This window comes from Macaca nemestrina, chromosome X, assembly GCF_043159975.1.
Source record: "Macaca nemestrina isolate mMacNem1 chromosome X, mMacNem.hap1, whole genome shotgun sequence".
Classification (NCBI taxonomy): domain Eukaryota; kingdom Metazoa; phylum Chordata; class Mammalia; order Primates; family Cercopithecidae; genus Macaca; species Macaca nemestrina.
In genome coordinates, this window is record NC_092145.1 from 34,364,097 (window position 1) to 34,376,111 (window position 12,015).

Below are 12,015 nucleotides of genomic sequence, written 5' to 3' on the forward strand. Positions count from 1 at the left end.
TAATTGCAACAAAAGCAAAAATGGACAAATGGAACGTAATTAAACTAAAGAGCTTCTGCACAGCAAAAGAAACTATCATCAGAGTGAACGGACAACCTACGGAATGAAAGAAAATTTTTGCAATCTGTCTATCTGAAAAAGGTCTAATATCCAGAATCTACAAGGAACTTAAACAAGTTTATAACAAAAATCAAATGACCCAATCAAAAAGTGGGCAACAGACATGAACAGACACTTCTCAAAAGAAGACATTTATGTGACCAACAAACATATGAAAAGAAAACCAACATCACTGGTCATTAGAGAAATGCAAATCAAAGCCACAATGAGATGCCATCTCATGCCAGTCAGAATGGACACGGAATCAACCCAAATGCTCATCAATGATAGACTGAATTTTTTAAAAATGTGGTACATATGCACCATGGAATACTATACAGCCATAAAAAGGAACAAGATCATCTCCTTTGCAGGAACATGAATGAAGCTGGAAGCCATTATCCTTAGCAAACTAACACAGGAACACAAAACCAAACACTGCATGTTCTCACACATAAGTCAGGGCTGAACAATGAGAACACATCGACACAGGGAGGGAAACAACACACACCAGGGCCTATGGGGGTCAAAGGGAGAAAGAACATCAGGATAAATGGCTAATGCATGCTGAGCTTAATACCTAGGTGATGGGTTGATAGGTGCAACAAACCACCATGGCACACATTTACCTGTGTAACAAACCTGCACGTCTTGTACGTGTATCTCAGAAATTAAAATAAAATTTTTCTAAAAAAAGAAATGTGACTAATTTTTACACATTGATTTTGTATGCTGAATCTTTGCTGAAGATGTTTATCAAATCCAGGAGCCTTTGTGTAGAGACTATGGGGTGTGCTGGGTATAAAATCATATTGTCTGCCAAGAGAGATAGCCAGACTTCCTCTCTTCCTATTTGGATGCCCTTCATTTATTTCTCTTTCCTGATTACTCTGGCTAGGACCTCCAGTACTATGTTGAATAGGAGTGGCGAGAATGTACATCCTTCTCTTATTCCAGTTCTCAATGGGAAAGTTTCCAGCTTTTGTCCATTCAAATTGATGTTGGCATGGATTTGTCATACATTGTTTTTATTATTTTGAGGTATGTTCCTTTGATGACTAGTTTGTTGAGGGCTTTTAACATGGAAGAATATTGAATTTTATCAAAAGCCTTTTCTGTGTCAATCAAGATGATCATGTGGTTTTTGTTTTTTGTTCTGTTTATTTGATGAATCACATTTACTGATTTGCATATTTAGAACAAATATTACATCCCAGGAATAAAGCCTACATGACCATGGTAGATTAGCTTTTTGATGTGCTGTTGGATTTGCTTTTGTGGTTTTTTTTAAAGATGTTTGCATCGATGTAGTACAAAGATATTGGACTAAATTACAAACTACTGGTGAAAGAAATCACAAACAATAGAAACAAGTGGAAAAACATTCCATGCTAATAGATAGAAAGAATCAATATTGTTAAAATGGCCATACTGCCCAAAGTAATTTGCAGATTCAATGCTATCTGTATCAAACTACTAATGACATTTTTCACAGAATTAGAAAAAAAAAAAACTACTCTAAAATTCTTATGAAACCAAAAAACAGCCTGAATAGCCAAGGCAATTCTATGCAAAAAGAACAGTCAGAGGCATCACATTACCTGACTTCAAACTATACTACAAGGCTACAGTAACCAAAACAGCATGCTACTGGTACAAATAAAAGACACATAGACCAATGGAACAGAGTAGAGCACCCACAAATAAAGCTGCACACCTATAAACATTGAATCTTTGACAAAGTCAACAGTAATGAGAAATGGAGAAAGGGCACCCTGTTCAATAAATGTGGTGGGATAGCTCACTAGCCATATACAAAATATTGAAACTGGACTCCTTCATTACACCATATACAAAAAAATCAACTCAAGATGGATTAATGAGTTAATTGTAAAAACTAAAACTCTAAAACCTCTAGGAAACAAGCCTAGGAAATACCATTTGGTACATAAGCCCTGGAAATGATTTCATTGAAAAAACTCCAAAAGCAATTGGAACAAAAACAAAAATTGACAAGTGGGACCTCATTAAACTAAAGAGCCTCAGTACAGCTAAAGAAACTATCAACAGAATAAACAAACAACTTATAGAATGACAGAAAATATTTGCAAACTATGCATCTGTCAAAGATCTAATATCAAACATCTATTAGGAATATAAACAAATTAACAAGCAAAATACAAACAACCCCATTTAAAAATGGGCACAGGAAATGAACAGGCACTTTTCAAAAGAAGACATACACATAGCCAACAAGCATATGAAGAAATTCTCAATATCACTAATCATTAGATAAATGCAAATCAAAACCACAAAGAGATACTATTTCACACCAGTCAGAATGGCTATTATTAAAACGTCAAAAAATTACAGATGCTGGTGAAGTTGCAAAGAAAGGGGAATGCTTATATATCGCTAGTGGGAATGTAAATTAGTTTAGGCATTGTGTACAAAAGTTTGAAAATTTCTGAAAGAACTTAAAACAGAACTACAATTCAACCAATAATCCCATTACTGGGTATATATTCAAATGAATATACATTGTTCTACCATAAAGACACATGCACTTGTACGTTAATAACAGCACTATTCACAATAGAAAACAGGTGGAATCAACCTAGATGTCCACCAGTGAATGTATATGTATACCATGGAACACTATGCAGCCATAAAACAAAGTGAAATCATGCCCTTTGCAGTAACATGAATGGAGCTGGAGACCATTTCATACTAAGCAAATTAACACAGAAACAGAAATCCAAGTACTACATGTTCTCACTTATAAGTTGGAGCCAAACCTTTTATACACATGGACACAAAGAAAGGAACTACAGACACTGGGGCCTAGTTATGGGTGGATAGTGGAATGAGGGTTAGGATCATCAAACAACCTATCAGGCACTATGCTCACTCCCTGCGTAACAAAACAATCTGTATAGCTAACCCCATGACATGTAATTTACCCATGTAACAAACCTGCACATGTACTCCCTGGAAGTAAAATAAGAGTTGGAGGGTCGGGTATGGTAGCTCACACCTGTAATCCCAGCACTTTGGGAGGCCAAGGCAGGTGGATCACAAGGCCAAGAGATCGAGACCATCCTGGCCAACATGGTGAAACCCCGATTCTACTAAAAATACGAAAATTAGCTGGGTGTCGTGATGCATGCCTGTAGTTCCAGCTACTTGGAAGGCTGAGGCAGGAGAATTGCTTAAACCCGGGAGGTGGAAGTTGCAGTAAGCCAAGATGAGATTGTGCCACTGCACTCCAGCCTGGTGACAGAGCAACTCTCTGTCTCAAAAACAAAAACAAACAAACAAACAAACAAACAAAAATTGTTGGAAAGAAAATAAAGAATGGTATTGAAAACCAAAAACATAAAATAAAAAATAGGTATAGAAATTAGAAAGGAAGAAATAAAACTATCTGTATCTGTACATGATATAACCTTTTATCAGGAAAATCCTAGGAATTCACAAGGAAGCTATTAGAATTAATAATATACAAATACATGTTACAACTCTTTTAGAATTTGTCTAGCTGGTTTTCAGGTTTTTACCAGAAAACTCATGAAAATACACACATACATACACACGAGTTTACCAAAATTTCAGAATACAAAAGCAAAATAGTAAATTTTATTTTGATACACGAGAAAAGAACAATCTGAAAAGAAAATTTAGAACACAATTTCATTTACAATAGCATCAAAAGGAATAAAGTACTTAGGAATATGTTAACAAAGAAATTGTAAAACTTATATACTGAATATTACAAAATATAGTAAAAAGAAATAAAAGAACATCTATATAAATGGAAAGACATCTACTGTTCATAAAGTGGAAGACTGATAACATTCATAAAATGACAATGCTCCTTAAGTGATCTACGGATGAAATTAAATCCCTATGAGGGGTGAGGGAGAGAAGATAACTGGGGAGAGTGCTGATAAGTACAAGGGTTCATTTTTGTGCTAATGAAAAGTGTTCCAGAATTAGAACTATGCAGTTCTTTTTAAAACCACTAAATTATAAATTTTAAAAGCGTAAATTTTATGCTATGTGAGTTATATCTTTAAAAAGAAAAAAATACTAATATTTGAGACATATACATATAGCAAATATATGTTCAAACTACTTTTGCTGAATTCAAAAATTGTTTTTCAACAGCCATATTTTATTCATAGCTCACATTTACTTTGTTATTAACTTATTCAATACTCTTCACTCCCCAACCTCCTCTACCATTACCAAAAACATTACTATCAGATCAGTTCAGTGTACACATGTGGAGGCAATTAGATTATTCTAGCCCAAGATATTTATGTTGAAATAATAGATATATTTTCCTTCCTATGAAATGTAGGCAACTAGAAACATGAGTCAGAAATGAAAGTGTAAATTCGGATTGTTTAGAAGACAAGTTAACATTATCTGTAACTGTAACTGTAACTGAGAGTGGCTCAATGTTCACCAAACCCATTTTTTCCCATCCTGGGCATACAAACTATATTTCTCAATCCCTCTAGGTGAAGCCATTTGATTATATGACATGCCCAGGCCTGGTTGTTAAAATGTTTTAAGTAATCCTCCATGTTCTTTCATCATTCTCACGGACAGATGTAAAGAATCGAGCAACTACCCCAAGGCCCTAGGGAATGTTGGAGCCACTAGAAGGAAAGAACCATGCTTCCTGACTCATGCAAATAAGTCACACAAGCTTGAATTTCCACACTGGATGCTTTACCAATGAATAATAAACTCTTAACATGTTAAAGAACTGAGGTTTGGCTATTACAATTCACTACTGTTAAGTTTCTGTGATTAAATACATGATTTCTCTGAAAGATTATATAAGGAAGTCAAGGGCCTCTCTAAAGTCACTGATTAACCTGCAAGAAGCTTTAAAATACATGAATAAAAAATAAATATAGACTAGGCATGCGGGCTCATGGCTGTAATCCCAGTAGGTTGGGAGGCCAAAGTGGTCAGCTCATTTGAGTCCAGGAGTTTGAAACCAGCCTGGAAAATATAGTAAGATCCTGTTTCTACAAATAATTTTTAAAATTAGCTGGACATGGTGGTGCGTGCCTGTGGTCCCAGCTACTTGGGAAGCTGAGGTGGGAGGATCACTTGAACCCAGGAAGAATAAATTGAAGTGAGCCGAGATCATGCCACTTTACTCCAGCCTGAACAACAGAGCAAGACTCTGTCTCAAAAATAAATAAACATGTATATACTTATATATAAATAAACATTTATATGCTTATATATCTATATATGTTACAAACACATAATTATATAAACATATATAAATATATAAATAATATATAAATATATATATATGTAAAATACTTTTAACCCTGCCAAAGTGTCCAACAATGTTAGCTGATCTTTTTCTACTTACGCTAGGGAAATAAGCCAGCACTGAATTTGGCAGGGATTAGCAAAAACAAATTAAAGTTTATTGAGTAAGATACTTAATTTTCATCTAAGTGTCCATGTTCCTATAAAATTTTGATATTTCTGCTTATTATCTTCAGTGCCCATTTTATGCAAAAAAATAGATCAAAAATAGATATGCCAGAGTTTATATTCATTTATAATTACTCAGATCTGGAGAAGATCTGGTACACAGGGAGGCATAGCTAAGCTTCCCAATTCACTCATGCATTCTACAGGTATGGATCATTAGGTGACAAAAGCCTAGATGTATAAGCAAAGTGGTGTTATAGGAGAATCATGGATTTGCTAGCTTGATGGAGGGAAAGCACTCTTAAAAAACAATTTGAATGTTTTTATAGCAATCAAGATAGGTGGTGGACCTTGATTAAAAATATAGCAGTAGAATAGAGAATAAGGAGTGGGCCTAAGTAATGGCATAATTCATGGACTAGATAAATATAATAAAATAACAATCTACATTATTTCCAGTATTCCCACATGGAGACAGGAAGAAAGATAAATAGAAAGACAGAATTTGGAAGTAAGAAAGGAAAGACACATTGGTGGAGGCTTGGGCAAAGGACTTGGAAGCCCTTCATATGAAGATGATATTTGAAGTTATGAGAATGAGTGAGCACTTTGAGAATATCAATACAAAGCTGAGCATACAGTTACCCACAAGAAGCTGGAAAGCCAAGTATCAGTAATCAATATAGAAGAAAGGCATTTGGAGGAAAGAAAGTAGACTCAATATATTCACCCATTCTCACACTGCTATAAGAAACTGCCTGAGATTGGGTCATTTATAAAGGAAAGAGGTTTAATTGACTCACTATTCCACCTGGCTGGGAGACCACAGGTAACTTAAAATCATGGGAGAAGGGGAAGAAAACATGTCCTTCTTCACATGATGGCAAGAAGGAGAAGTGTCGAGCAAAGAGGAAAAAGCCTCTTATAAAAACCATCAGATCTTGTGAGAACCTAATTATCATGAGAACAGCAGCATGGGGGATAACTGTGCTCATGATTAAATTATCTTTCACTGGGTCCCTCCCATGACATATGGGGATTATGGGAACTACAATTCAAGATGAGATTTAAGTGAGGACACAGCCAAATTATATAATTATGTCCATGGCCGCTCTCAAATCTCATGTCCTCACATTTCAAAACACAGTCATGTCCTTCCAATAGTCCCCAAAAGTTTTAAGTAATTCCAGCATTAACTCAAAAGTCTCAGTCCAAAGTCTCATCTGAAACAAGGCAAGTCCTTTCCATCTATGAGCCTGTAAAATCAAAACAAGTTAGTTATTTCCTAGATACAATGGAGGTACAGGCATTACATAAATACACCCATTTCAAATAGGAAAAAAAAATGGCCAAAACAAAGGGGTTACAGGCCCCCATGAAAGTCTGAAATCCACCAAGGGAGTAATTAAATCTTAAAGCTCCAAAATAATCTCCTTTGACACCATGTCTCACATCCAACTCACGCTGATGCAAGAGGTATGCTCCCTCTGCCTTGGGCAGTGCCACCCCTGCGGCTTTGCAGGATATAGCCCTGCTACCAGCTGCTTCACAGGCTAGCAATGAGTGCCTGTGGCTTTTCCAGGTGCAGAGTGCAAGCTATCAGTGGATCTATCATTCTGGGGTCTGGAGGATGGTGCCCTCTTCTCACAGCTCCACTAGCCAGTGCCCCAGTGGGGACTGTGTGGGGGTTCCGACCCCCCGTTTTTCTTTTGCACTGCCCTAGCAGAGGTTCTCTATGAGAGCTCCACCTCTGCAGCTTACCTCTGCCTGGACCTCAAGGCATTTCCATACACCCTCTGAAATCTTGGCAGATGTTCTCAAACCTCAATTCTTGTCTTCTGTGCTCCCACAGTACCAACACCAGGTGTAAGCTGCCAAGGCTTGGAGCTTGCACCCTCTGAAGCAAGCTTGAGCTTTAAGCCACAGCTGGCGTTGAAGCAGTTGGGACACAGGGCACCACGTCTCAAGGCTGCACAGAGCAGTGGGGCCCTGGGCCCAGCATGTGACCTGGGGCCTGGCCCACAAAATCATTTTCCCTCCTAGGCCTCCAGAGCTTTGATGGGAGGGTCTGCCATGAAGGTCTCTGACATGCCTTGGAGACATTTTCCCCATTGTCTTGGTGATTAACATTTGGCTCCTCATTACTTATGCAAATTTCTGCATTGGGCTTGACTCTCTCCCCAGAAAAATGGGTGTTTCTTTTCTATCACATCATCAGGCTGCAAATGTTCCAAACTTTTATGCTATGTCACTTCTTGAACACTTTGCTGCTAAGAAATTTTTGCCTCCAGATACCCTAAATCATTTCTCTCAAGTTCAAAGTTCCACAGATCTCTAGGGTGGGGCAAAATGCTGTCAGTCTCTGCACATAGCAAGAGTAACCTTTACTCTCGTTCCCAACAATTTCCTCATCTTCATCTGAGACCACCTCAGCCTGGAATTTATTGTCCATATTGCTCTCTCCATTTTGGTCAAAGCCAGCTAACAAGTCTCCAGGAATTTCCAAATTTTCCCACATTTCTCTGTCTTCTGAGCCCTCCAAACTGTTCCAACCTCTGCCTGTTACTGAGTTCCACAGTCACTTCCACATTTCCGAATATCTTTACAGCAGCACCCCACTCTCTGTGGTATCAATTTCCTGTATTAGTCTATTCTCACGCTGCTATAAAAAACTGCCTGAGACTGGGTCATTTATAAAGGAAAGAGTTTAATCGACTCACTGTTCTGCATGGCTGGGGAGGCCTCAGGAAACTTACAATCATGGCAGAAGGGGAAGCAAACATGTCCTTCTTCACATGGTGTCAGCAAAGAGTAGTTCTGAGCAAACAGGGAAAGCTCCTTATAAAACCATCAGATCTCGTGAGAACTTACCCACTATCATGTGAACAGCAGAATGGAGGTGATTGACAACAAGCTTGCCTCAAGTAACAGCAAGACAATGGTAGATAAGGAGATCCAGGGAATATCAAAATGTGGTTATGGTATTTGACCTAAATTTCATCATAGGAATGTATAACTAGTTTAACATATCTAAATATGTAGTCTGATATTCTAAACCATACAAACTCACAGATACATATGTGTACAATATAGATACATATACACAAAATTATACCAATAATACCATGTTTTTAATCTGCATTGTTTACTCAACAGAATGCCATGAGCATTTCATCCTTTCAAATAAAGTTCTAAAGTATCATTATCAATAGCTGGATATGCTCTATTACCAATTTATAGGCGAATCTACAATGAATTGTAGTAATAAACAGCCACTGCACTTTTAATTTGAGCATTCAAAAAACATTTTCCCAATGCCTGTATTGTGCCTGACAATGCTCGGCTTATGGGAAAAAGATTATTTCAATTAGTTTACAAAGTAGAGCAATGATTTTCAAGAAAGGGGTCATAAGTAAATCAACTCCCTCTTTCATTTGCTTTAGAGCCACTGTCTTTATTTTGCACTTGTTTTATCTTTGATTAGTCTCAAATAAATACAAGATTATTATAAAACCAAATTTAAAGAAAGTTAACTTTAAAAATTCAAACCTATTATATTGAATTAAAGCCTCTTATATTGAGAAACACTGATTTAGTAGAAGAAAGAAAATGCTTATCATAGGAGTACAATAGAAGCTTACACTTCTGGAAACTCATAACTTAAAGGTTTGATCATTTTCCTGACTTGCTATAACTCCACAGGATGTCTCAGTCAGAAGGAAGAAGATAGAATGTGGGAAAATGTCTCCCTACTAATAAACATAAATGATTACATTAAGGGGAAACTATAGGAGAAAATGGTTTCAAGGTTATTAGCTCTTACATTAGGATGAAAGACTTTATAACACTGAATATTTAATAGTAGCAACAACCTAATGGGTCTTTAGCTACAACGACCAAAATATGTGACAGACTTGGGTCTGTATTTGGTAATTATATAGTTGCTAAATGACAGTGTAATCAAGGCCATTGTCATCCCTCCTTTCATAAACAGTAGAATATTCTTTTAATTTACAGTAAAATAAATAATTTCTAAAGATGCTTAAAGAATATAAAACAAAAAGCAGAGGGAGGTGTTAATGAGTCTAATTCTCAATCAAGTTATTTGTAGTTTATGAGTTGTATTTCTAAGCACTTCATTTTTTTTTAACCTTCAAAGCTACTATACTAAACTTTTGAAGGACTTTTAATCACACTACAAATATTAACAAGATATTTACCATATGCAATAAAACTTATTATCTGCCCTCAATCTAGTTGGGGAAATGAAACAAACTTAGGACAAAATATCAAACAATATAGTTCAGTATGTAATTACAGAATAAATTATATGATACAAATTACAAGTAGTTGAGAAAGAGACATGAAAGAAGGCTGGGATAGTCAGGAAAGATTTAAGAAAAAAGTCCTGTAGTATGAGTGGTATTGAGATAGGCAGAAGATTGACTCAAAACCACCATGTCCACTGTAAAAAACATAAGTTATTTATAGTTACAACTGACTTTGCTACAAAAAAAGAGAAATGTTTGGTCATGACTAAAATTTAAAAATGCCCTCAATTGATTGTACCCTATTGTTTATTTCCCGTATTTATTTGGCTCCTCTTCTGCAAACCTATTGTCCCCTAGAACTGTATCGACTTTTTCCTCCACTATTCTTATATTTAGCTCATTTCTTACTTTATAGAAAAAAAAATAACCTATTCAGATTAATGCAATACTGTTGCTCCTCAACTTCACAATGGGATTATGTCACAATAAACCCATCATAAATTAAAAATATCATGTCAAAAATGCATTTAGCACTCCTAACTTATAAAGCATTATAGCTAAGCCTAGCATAACTTAAACATTCTCAGAACATTTATATTAGCCTACAGTTGGGAAAAATCATCTACCACAAAGCCTAGTTTTAAATAATGGGTTGAATACCTCATGTAATTTATTCATTATTGTACTGAAAGTAAAAAACAGTATGAGTGTATGGGTACTCAAAATACAGTTTCTACAGGATGCATATCACTTTTGCAACCATTATAAAACTTAAAAAAAAAAAAAGCTTGTCAAACCATTGTTAAGTTGAGGACCATTTGTATTTATAGTGTCCCTATTATGTGCCCACAATCATGCCAGGTGAAAAGAGAGTATAAACAAATGTCACTGCCATAGAAGACTTCATAATTTTATTGGAGGAAAGAAAACTGTGAAGATGAAGCAAAGGTACATTATGTTTCAAATCAAAGATCATAAATCACCATACATATACTCCTGGAGGTATATGCAAAGCTTTTCAAATAATGTGTGGAAGAATGAAAATTTTTAGGATAATTTCAGACCTTCAACTTTCACCTTCAACTTTCATATGAATTACTTCCTAATAATTGTCTACCTGAGACTACGCCTGCTAGCCTGCAATTGACAGATTCTCTTTGTCTAAACCCCATTCAAAATCCTCTTCTCCAACTTTACCAAAGAAAAGCACAGCTCTCAGCCATCAGCAATTTTATTATAGTGCGTTACAGGATGTAAAAACCTGTAGTGTGCCAAACAAAGAGGCAATTTGAAATTATCTTAATGAAGTTGACAAAATGAATGACTAATGACTGAATAACATCATTGTGCAACTTGAATAGTGTCTAATTCTTTACTTTTAACAAACTTGAAGCAGGGCCTAATTGAATTGCTACCTGAGAGATCTTTAAAAATAATTTTGACGGTAAATCAGTATGTGATTTTTGGCAGGTAACTCAAAATGTTTTCAAAAGATTAAGACACGTTGTTATGAGAAAATTTCTTTCGTGCCAGTTTAATCATGTATGATAACAAGTTTTTCCTGTGTTTACATATTTTAAAAATTAAATAAAATTTTTGAAAACTGATTAAAATATCTGTCTCATTCTTATAAAAAATGGAATTCATCTAGAATATTAAAATATTGAAAAACAGCTTCTATCATTTTATTGAGATACATTTCCAATAACATTTTATATTTTAATTTGCCAAAATATTAATATGCTTACAATTTGATAAATTATGTATTAATAATTTGTAATAATTCATTCCAGAAGAAAAAAATTCAACACTTGGAGCTTTATAGACATAGAGGATTCTAAAAAAATATATATATATATACACACACACACACACACACACACACCAAAGTAATATAATTAGATTATCAATTTAGTTTTTAAGAATTAAATCATATTAATTAAGATAAAATACTTTAAGTAGAACAGGAAAATGAGCTAAAGGAGAAAAAGTAATGATGTAAACTTTACAATCATTAACGTATTTTGACCTAATTTATATACTTTTAAAATAAATGATATAGGAATCAAATCAATATAGTATTGAGATTCCACTGGAAACATTTGAAAGAGGAAAATGACTTTTATTCTAAAATGTAGACGTTTATACTATCACTGAAATCACATTCTTT

At 35.2% G+C, this 12,015-nt stretch overlaps 1 non-coding gene across 1 annotated transcript; it reads left to right on the forward strand.

The window, feature by feature from the left end:
- The first annotated feature begins 3,609 nt into the window (after positions 1–3,609).
- LOC112424418 (U7 small nuclear RNA) lies at positions 3,610–3,671 on the forward strand. The gene has a single exon (XR_003015164.1). It is a non-coding gene; the product is annotated as a U7 small nuclear RNA (small nuclear RNA).
- The last annotated feature ends 8,344 nt before the right edge of the window (positions 3,672–12,015 follow it).